Source organism: Macaca nemestrina, chromosome 12 (assembly GCF_043159975.1).
Source record: "Macaca nemestrina isolate mMacNem1 chromosome 12, mMacNem.hap1, whole genome shotgun sequence".
NCBI classification, from domain to species: Eukaryota; Metazoa; Chordata; class Mammalia; order Primates; family Cercopithecidae; genus Macaca; species Macaca nemestrina.
The window spans coordinates 37,672,531-37,681,801 of record NC_092136.1 but is presented as its reverse complement, the minus strand read 5'-3'; the positions used below and the strand labels follow the sequence as shown (position 1 = coordinate 37,681,801).

Sequence of the window (9,271 nt, the reverse complement as noted above, 5' to 3'; positions counted from 1 at the left end):
CAAATTGGCAGAGTCCATATCTGCACAGATCCTGCAAATTGGCAGAGTCTATGTCTACCCAGATGGCACGGAAAATATATTTGTCACCCCCACTTCCACTGCTACTCAGAGGAATTACAAGGAATGATTCCTTTGCAGCTGGAAGGCTATGGGGCCTTCATTGACCTATCTTATCAAATTTTGAATACTTCTAGGAGGGATGGATAAGTTTACCTATCTTATCCAATAACTGCTCAGGTACTAATTATTACATTAATTAATAGCAAAGGCATGTCAAGGCCATGGAGGAACGGGTCACAGAAGAGGGAGGGAGGCCAGTGAGACTGAACTTTGATCTTATCTTCTGGGACCTGAACTTCTAGTATGATTTTCTAGAAAATACATCTCTCCTATGGCCTCTCAGTTTTGATATTCAGGAATACACCCCTCACTACACACACACACACACACACACACACACACACACACACACTCCCCAGGACAGCTTCCTTAATAAAATTGTTTATTTCTGTTAGAAGTTTTACAGAGGCACTTTACATTTGACTCTTCTTTGTATATGTATCTGGGAATCTAGGACTTCATTAATGAGGAGTCTTCTTGACTTAGCCCCATTTTAATTTTTGTTTTATGGAAAGCATATAAAAAAAAAGTAGGAAAATGGAGAATTGGGTGCCTCAGTCTTATAGACAGTCAATCTCTTGGGGAGTGTTCAAAACTTGAGTATCTAGAACTTCAAGTGAGAGGAAGTGTGGACTGGGCAGATAGGACCCTGTGTGAAGGCGAAGTCTTGGATACATGGCCCAATGTGCTAAAGAAGTTTCCTTTCTTTCATTCATTTGTTTTTCCATTTAACATATATTTGTGGACTGCCTACTTTATATCAGGCTTGTGTTAGGGATACGATGGTGAACAAGACAGCCTCCGCCCTCTCAGACCTCAGTCTTGTGAAGAATACAAGTAAATTATAGGAAAAGTACAGGGAAGGGGCATCCAATCCAGGCCTGTGGTTTATTTTTAAGTTAAATTCCCCTTTTCAGCTGCTCATTTCCATGCTCCCCATCTATCCCCAGTGCAGAGTAAAAATAATGTTAAAAAATCTGGGTAAAATCCCATTCCGGCTCTTTTCTCTATCTATCTTATCCAGGAACTGCTCGGACTTCCATAACGAATCAAAAAGGTGCCTGCCCCAGCAGTCAAGTGCTGTAGAAATGCAGCTTTCTGGGTGTTGTTTTCAAAACTATCATTATCAAAAAATAGTTAATTACTGTCTAGGAAATAAGGGAGGTAGAGTGGGTTGGATGGTGGTCCTCAAAATATGTCCAAGTGCTAACACCTAGAACTTGTGAAGATTATCTTAGTCAGAAAAAGAATCTTGTAGATTCTTAATTTAGGGCAATTAAATTAAGAATGACCATGAGATCATCCTGGACTTAGGGTGGGTCCTAATCCAGTGATTGGTGTTCTTATAAGAGAAAGGAAAGGGACACTTGAAATGTAGTTACACAAGGGAGAAGGCTATGTGACGACAAAGGCAAAAAGTGGAGCCATGTCCCTACAGGCCAAGAAATGCCAAGGATTACCTGCAGTTGCCAGAAGCTAGGAGAGGCATGGAATGGATCTTCCCTCAAAGTTTTCAGAAGGAACTAATCCTGCCAACACCTTGATTTCAGACTTCTGGATTCCAGAACTATCAGAAAAGAAATTCCTGTTGTTTTAAGCCACCAAGTGTTTGTACTGGAACACTACTTAGAGGGGTTAATGAGATTTTGCTATTACTGCACTCCTTGAGTAGAAAGGAGGCCAAAAACTGGGATAAAGAGATTCTAATCCCTATAGAGAGTGATAGAGGGGATAAGGATCTATCCCAGATCGTGAAGAGGAAGTCTATTGGCTGCTTTTGTACCACATGATCCTATTCCTCCTAGATTTCAGCTACTGGATAATATTTGGACAACAGACCCAAGGAGACTTAGAAGAGTTAACAAGTAGGTCAAGCATACACATAGTGCACTAGCAGAATCAAAGACAAACATACCCCCAAAATCTTTTCAAAATCTTTTGATATTTGATATTTCAAAAAAGAAATAAAATAGTAGTCATGACAAAAATCAGAAGTTTTCTTGAATTATTTATATTTGTCGTATATGCATGAATATGAGTGCCCTAATATGAGGTCATTCCCTACTCTCCCATTGAGAAAGTCAAGAAGAAAGTTTTGTTTGCCAATGTGAGTGATAAACTTTTAGGTATGTATGTAGATGAAATAATTAAATGCATGCATATTGTATCTAATTCATTAAGTAGTTATATTTACATATTATAAATTATATATAAAATATATCAATTTAGAAGTATGTTCTTCTTTCTCATAGATCACAAAACACTCTTGTTCAAACTCTTCAAAAGTATCTCTGACATCAGGCCCCGCTCCTTGGCCACCCGGCGTGGGCAGTGCCACCCCTCCCCAGCGCCGCCCCGCATGCAGCTCACAGGCTCCCTCAGACTTCGGTTGTGGCTGGAGCTGGAGTGGCACAGGGCCTGAGACACTGCAGACCTGAGACCCCATAGCAGCTCGGAGGCGGTGAATAAAGTAGCCTCCAATAAAACTATATGGCAAAAAATGGGAAAGAAACAGATGGAAAGAATGAAAAACTTGAAGGGGCAGAGCCTGTATAACTTGTGATGGAAAAAGTACTAGATCTAGATCAACGTGTAGTGAATGGGAAAGTGGAATATTTTCTGAAATGGAAGGTATTTACAGATGCTGACAATACTTGGGAACCTGAAGAAAATTTACATTGTGTAGAGTTGATTGAAGCCTTTCTTAATTCTCAAAAAGCTGGCAAAGAAGATGGTACAAAAAGAAAATCTTTATCTGACAGTGAATCTGATGACAGCAAATCAAAGAAGAAAAGAAACACTGCTGACAAACCAAGAGGATTTGCCAGAGGTCCTGATCCTGAAAGAATAATTGGTGCCACAGACGGCAGTGGGGAATTGATGTTTCTCATGAAATGGAAAGATTCAGATGAGGCAGACTCGGTGCTGGCCTCAAAAGAGGCGAATATGAAATGTCCTCAAATTGTAGCTGCTTTTTATGAAGAGAGACTAACTTGACAAGCTTGTCCAGAAGATGAAGCTCAATAATTGTTCACATTTTTATGTATATATATGTGTGTGTCTATGTATATACATATACGGATTCTCATATGTGTGTGTGTATATACACGTGTGTATATATATATGTGTGTGTGTATATATATACACACACAAACATAAATACACGTGTATATACACACACACATAAATATATATATATAATTTGGGTCTTGGTTTTTTATTTACTAGTGTGACAAAATAACTACATTCTAATGGAAATCCAGTTTGATATGTTCATTTTGAAAGTAGCATTGGAAGAGTTGTTGGTTTTTTGTTTTTTGTTTTTGTTTTTTTCATCCGTAGCACTGGTTACTTTGAACAAATAAATAAAAGCTTCCTGTAGTTGCTTCTTTTATCAGAAAAGAACATTTGATACCATGGTATATCGTTTCCTCCGCATTAAAGGACAGCTTTTCTAAATGTTGAGGGTTATGTCCATAGTCATTACTCAATCAGAACTTGTGTTGTCATAAGCCTAAGGACCATTCCAGGTTTTTTGTTTGTGTGTGTGTGTGTATACGTAAAATGCACATGTAAATTTTTAAACCTTCACCAAAATGAAAAATCACAGGTAAACCCATGTTTCTGAGATGCCATTATTCTGAGCAAAATAAGAGATAATCACTTCAAGTTATATTGAAAATTTTCCTGAAGTCATAAACTTCAAGTGAAATAAGGGATTCTAATTAATAGGACAATTTAAATTGGATAATTTTAAAGCATCTATATCTATAAATTCAGTGGTTTGCTTGCAAAATTCCTAAAAGGAAAAATTTTATCACTGCCATCACAGGAGGTTTCCCCATCCAGATGAGGAAACTAGACAAATGCCAGTGTGTTTTAATTAGCTAAACACAACTAAGTTAAGTGAACATTTAAAAATGTCTCTATTGGGACATTCCTTAACAAAAATGTTGAAATCCCTGTTGCTACCTTGACTAAAAGGTTATGATTCATGGAATATCTAAGATTTGGCTTATAGAAACCTAATCAGATGGTTAGAGAGGTTGGCAGTTTAGGACCTTCTGCTATAAATGTGTGAATAACGGTTTGTAATCCAACCTATTGGCCTGCATGGGTTTTCTTTTTTTTGGTTTGTTTGTTTTTGAGACAGAGTCTCGCTCTGTTGCCAGGCTGGAGTAGTTGTATGATCTCAGCTCACTGCAACCTCTTCCTCCCGGGTTCAAGTGATTCTCCTGTCTCGGCCTCCCAAGTAGCTGGGACTACAGGTGCGTGCCACCACACCCAGCTAATTTTTGCATTTTTAGTAGAGATGGGGTTTCACCATGTTGGCCAGGATAGTCTTGATCTCTTGACCTTGTGATCTGCCCACCTCAGCCTCCCAAAGTGCTGGGATTACAGGCGTGAGCCACTGCACCCAGCTGACCTGCATTTTTTTTTTTCTTATCCCAAGTCATTCCTTACATGTAGGCTCAATCTTTTCAGTATTTGCTTTACTGATTCAGCAAAAGTGAGGAAAAACAACTTTGCAGTAATCAGAATGTTATGTAAATGTATATTGTTTACTTTATTGTAAATACTTGTGAACAGTGGTCAATAAATAGTTTTATTTTCCTTTATGCAAAAAAGTACCTTTGACATGAATACTTTTGTTTTCACTAGAACTATTTTTTGAATCCCTTACGCATTTAAAGCTCAAAAAGTTCATTTTTAGAGAACATCATTTGCATTTCTGCATGTTTTGTTAGTGATAGAGCATTTATTGAATCCTCATATAACCGGTCACTGGATATTTTATCTTAAGCATACTAGGACCCATTTTCATAATACCAGGATCTTTGAGGTTTTCATATGTGTATATTTACAATTTCCACAATGTTAGCACTTACTCTGTTGCACATTAAAATGACTTTTAAAAAGCTTGTTTACAGCAATATTGAACATTTAGAATTATGGGCTCATATTCATAATAATTATGGGTTCATTATCATAATAAGTAGTAAACCTGTGTTGAATTTCTTTGTCTCCTTTTTTTAAAATCAATTCTGCCAGGTAACCTCTGAGTTATCCCATGCCAGCATTAACTCAGGCAGTTATAGCCTAACATACCTTCCCTAAACAGTCCTCTTATGTTCAAAATGAAGTTGAGAGACTGTTCCATAATATGAGGCATTTTGAAAGAACTTGAATATATAGAAACTCCCTCTTTCCTAAAGCAGCGGTCCCCAAACTTTTTGGCACCAGGAACCAGTTTCATGGAAGAAAATTATTCCACGGACTGGGGTTGGGTGGGGATGGCTTCGGGATGATTCAAGTGCATTACATTTATTGTGCACTTTATTATTATTAAATCATGATGCATAATGAAATAATTATACAACTCACCATAATGTAGAATCAGTGGGAGTCGTGAGTTTGTTTTCCTGCAACTAGACTGCACCATCTGGGGATGATGGAAGACAGTGACAGAATATAAGGCACTGGATTCTCATGAGAAGTGTGCAACCTAGATCCCTTGCATGCGCAGTTCACACTAGGGTTTGTACTTCTTTGAGAATCTAATGCCACCAGTGATGTGACAGGAGTTGGAGCTCATGGGATAACGCGAGCAATGGGGAGTGGCTATAAATACAGATGAAGCTTTGGCCAAGTGTAGTGGCTCACGCCTGTACTCCCAGCACTTTGGGAGACCAAGGCAGGTGAATCACTTGATGTTCAGAGTTCAAGACCATCCTGGCCAACATGGCAAAACCCCGACTCTACCAAAAAATACAAAAATTAGCCAGATGTGGTGGCATGTGCCTATAATCCAAGCTACTTGGGAGGCTGTGGCAGGAGAATCGCTTGAACCGGGAGGGCAGAGGTTGCAGTGAGCCGAGACTGCACCACTGCACTCCAGCCTGAGTGATGAAGTAAGACCTTGTCAAGAAAAAAAAAAAAAAAGAAAGAGAGAGAGAGAAAGAAAGAAAGAGAGAGAGAGAGACAAAGAAAGAAAGAAAGAAGAAAGAAAGAAAGAAAGAAAGAAAGAAAGAAAGAAAGAAAGAAAGAAAGAAAGAAAGAAAGAAAGGAAGGAAGGAAGGAAGGAAGGAAGGAAGGAAGGAAGGAAGGAAGGAAGGAAGGAAGGAAGGAAGACAGACTACTCACTTGCCTGTTACTAACCTTCTGCTGTATGGTCCAGTTCCTAACAGGCAAGAAAGAAAGAAAGAAAGAGAGAGAAAGAGAGAGAGGGAGGGAGGGAGGGAGGGAGGGAGGAAGGAAGGAAGGAAGGAAGGAAGGAAGGAAGGAAGGAAGGAAGGAAGGAAGGAAGGAAAGAAAGAAGGAAGGAAGGAAGGAAGACTACTCACTCGCCTGTTGCTAACCTTCTGCTGTATGGCCCAGTTCCTAACAGGCTACGGACCAGTAACAGTCTGTGGCCAGGAGGTTGGGGATGCCTGTTCTAAAGGTTTTTTATGTGCGTGTGTGTGTCAAAACGTTGCCACATGTAATAGTATATAAAATAGTATTTTATGAAATAGTCTTGTCTTTATTTTCAATTATTCATGGAGGTGGGCAATATGATCTTTTCAGTATTTCGGGTCTCAGAATATCTTACTTTAATCTTGGTCCTATTCAAAGGCTGTATTGAGTCAGCAAGGTTCTTGCCCTTGAGGATTTGAACTAAGATGCACAGAGGTTGGTTGGTGGTGGCCCCTGGATTTGTAAGGCCACCAAGTTTTTAGGGCAGGTGGACAATGTTGGGCCATGTGCAAGATGATGAAGTAGAGGAAGATCTGAAGAAGAATGAGACCCACTGGTAGAGAGGAGCAGAGAGGAGAAAGCGTATAATGTTGCTCCCGAGAAGAGCTTGAGTACTCGATCCTTTATTTTGTAGGCTCCATGAGGCATGGCTATACTTTAGCTTCTAACCTTGTGGGGTCCACAAAATTGCCTGCCCTCTTCTCACAACATACCCCCAAATCAGCTTGAATGCAAATCCAACATCTTTATTAAAATTCTCTCCAACTAAGCTTTCTTCTCTTCCAAAGCCTTGCCTTCCTTATCTGATAAATGGGAACATGGGTACTTCCTAGGTCACAGAGTTTTTAAAGATCAGAAGAGGTAGGATACTTTTGAAAAGTATAGAATGCCTTATAACACATGCATAAGGCATCTAATTATTGTGGTTTCTATAATTGTTCAAGCTGTTCCTCAGAGTAATGGCAGGTTTGGGGAAAGTTGTGAGAAGTCTCTCCCATGCCCAAAGCTCATGGGACAATACTGCTGCCCTCACATGCCTTGAATCACAGGGCTTATTAGTCTCAGTCATGCTTTACATATCACTTTTTCTAATGAGCTAAGGATGATGTCCACCTCTGTAGAAGCCTTTTGAAGTGAAATAATTTTGGCCAAGATAATCTGGGCCCACCCAGAACTAATTTGAGCCCACCCAGCATAAAGCTATTCCTCTTTGCTCTGCTTCTTGTTACCCGCCCCAGGTTTTTGGTTCTTCTTTCTTTTAGTTGACTCACAGAATATTTTTCTGTATATCCTTTCAGGGAACACCTCTATATAACAAACCTTCCTTGAAATATTCTCTTCGTCAAAATTTATCTGACCTCAAAACCCTGCTTGGTGTTGGTAATCTGAGCAATGTGACTGTACAACCCCAGGTAACATTTTACCTTAAAAATGAACTAGCTTATTTTTTCTGATTGTAAAAGAAATTAAGAAAATATTTTTTAAAAACCCTGAAAACATAGATAACCGTTGCTAACATTTTGCTCTTAATGTCTATATTTTTATGAATACGTATTTAAAACATAATTTCCACATACTATATTCATTTAATTTACCTCTTTTTATATTATGATCACTTTTTTATGCCATGAAATGTTCTTGAGAAATACCATTTTAGCAATTCATTATTTGATTTTCTCATAATATAAGTAGCCAACTCCCTCTTGTTTAGATAATAATGCAATGATCATCTCTGTGCCTTTGAACATAAATCTTTGTATATCTGGTGTTGATATATGTGTGTGTGTATGTGTAGGTATATATTCATACACATATAATATTACCTATGAGAGAGAATGTGAAGTAGGGAGAAATAATAAACATTTTTAAGGTTTTTGATGCATGGGTTCATTCTGTGGTAAAATTTTGCCATTTTTGTTTTTTGGTTTTTTGCTGCACAGTATCTATTTTATTTTGCTTTTTTATTTTTTATTTCTAGAAGTAGCATTCTGAATGTCCTTTGAGGAACAATTAGTGCCACACTCCCACTCCATGCACATTTTTGGTGCTAACTCTGCCCTTTGGTATATGACCTCAGGCCTAACCCAATAGGACATCTTATTTCCCCAATCACAGTGATTCATTTAGGGATGGGCATGTGACCCAGGATGAGACATTTACCTCCAATCAAGGTCAATTATGCCACTTTTGCTTGAGCACAAGGGCACAAGAGCTACACATGGAACTGGAAGAAACAGAAGTCAGTTGCTGCTAGAGTCCCCCAAGGGGGCTGGCTGAGAGGAAGTTAACACAGAGCAGCTAAAGGAAGAGATGTAGAAAGAAAATTGGTTCCTGAAAACTTGTTAGGTCCTTTAAATCAAGCTCTGTCTGAAGCCAGCACTACCCCCAGTCTTTTCAGTGATATGAACCAATATGTTTCCATTTTCTCTCAAGGCAGTTTGATTTGGGTTTTCAATCACTTGAAAGTAAAAGAGTCCTATTTGATGAACACATTTTCAGGGATCTTTGGGTAGAATACTACTATAACCCAAGGGAATGATTTCAAAAGTGTAAATCTTTGAATCCCTGGAAAAGGGGATAGATTGGGAAGTACCCTCAAATCAGTGAGACACATTGTTGCTTTTTCATTCATTTGAAGGACAAGACCTGGACCTAGTGAGAAACATGAGGCCTTCTCCTTGCTCTAGGAAAGGCCCCTAATAGGAAGTTGGCAACTCTCCCAGACAGAGCAGACAAAGAAGGGGCTAGTGCAGCCGTGCGGAGGTGGATGGACAGATGGCATCTACTTATACTTATTAAGGTTACGACTCATGGTTAGAGAGCTCCAGCTAGCTTAGGGATGATTAGAATTTCCCTGGTGAGTTTGTATTTGTCAGCATCCCCAAAAAAGTCATGACCCTGATTGTAGAGAACA

General features: G+C 39.0%; 1 pseudogene; it reads left to right on the top strand.

Annotated features, from left to right (window-relative positions):
• The first annotated feature begins 2,644 nt into the window (after positions 1-2,644).
• LOC105463301 (chromobox protein homolog 3 pseudogene) lies at positions 2,645-3,117 on the top strand (annotated as a pseudogene).
• Positions 3,118-9,271: the final 6,154 nt, after the last annotated feature.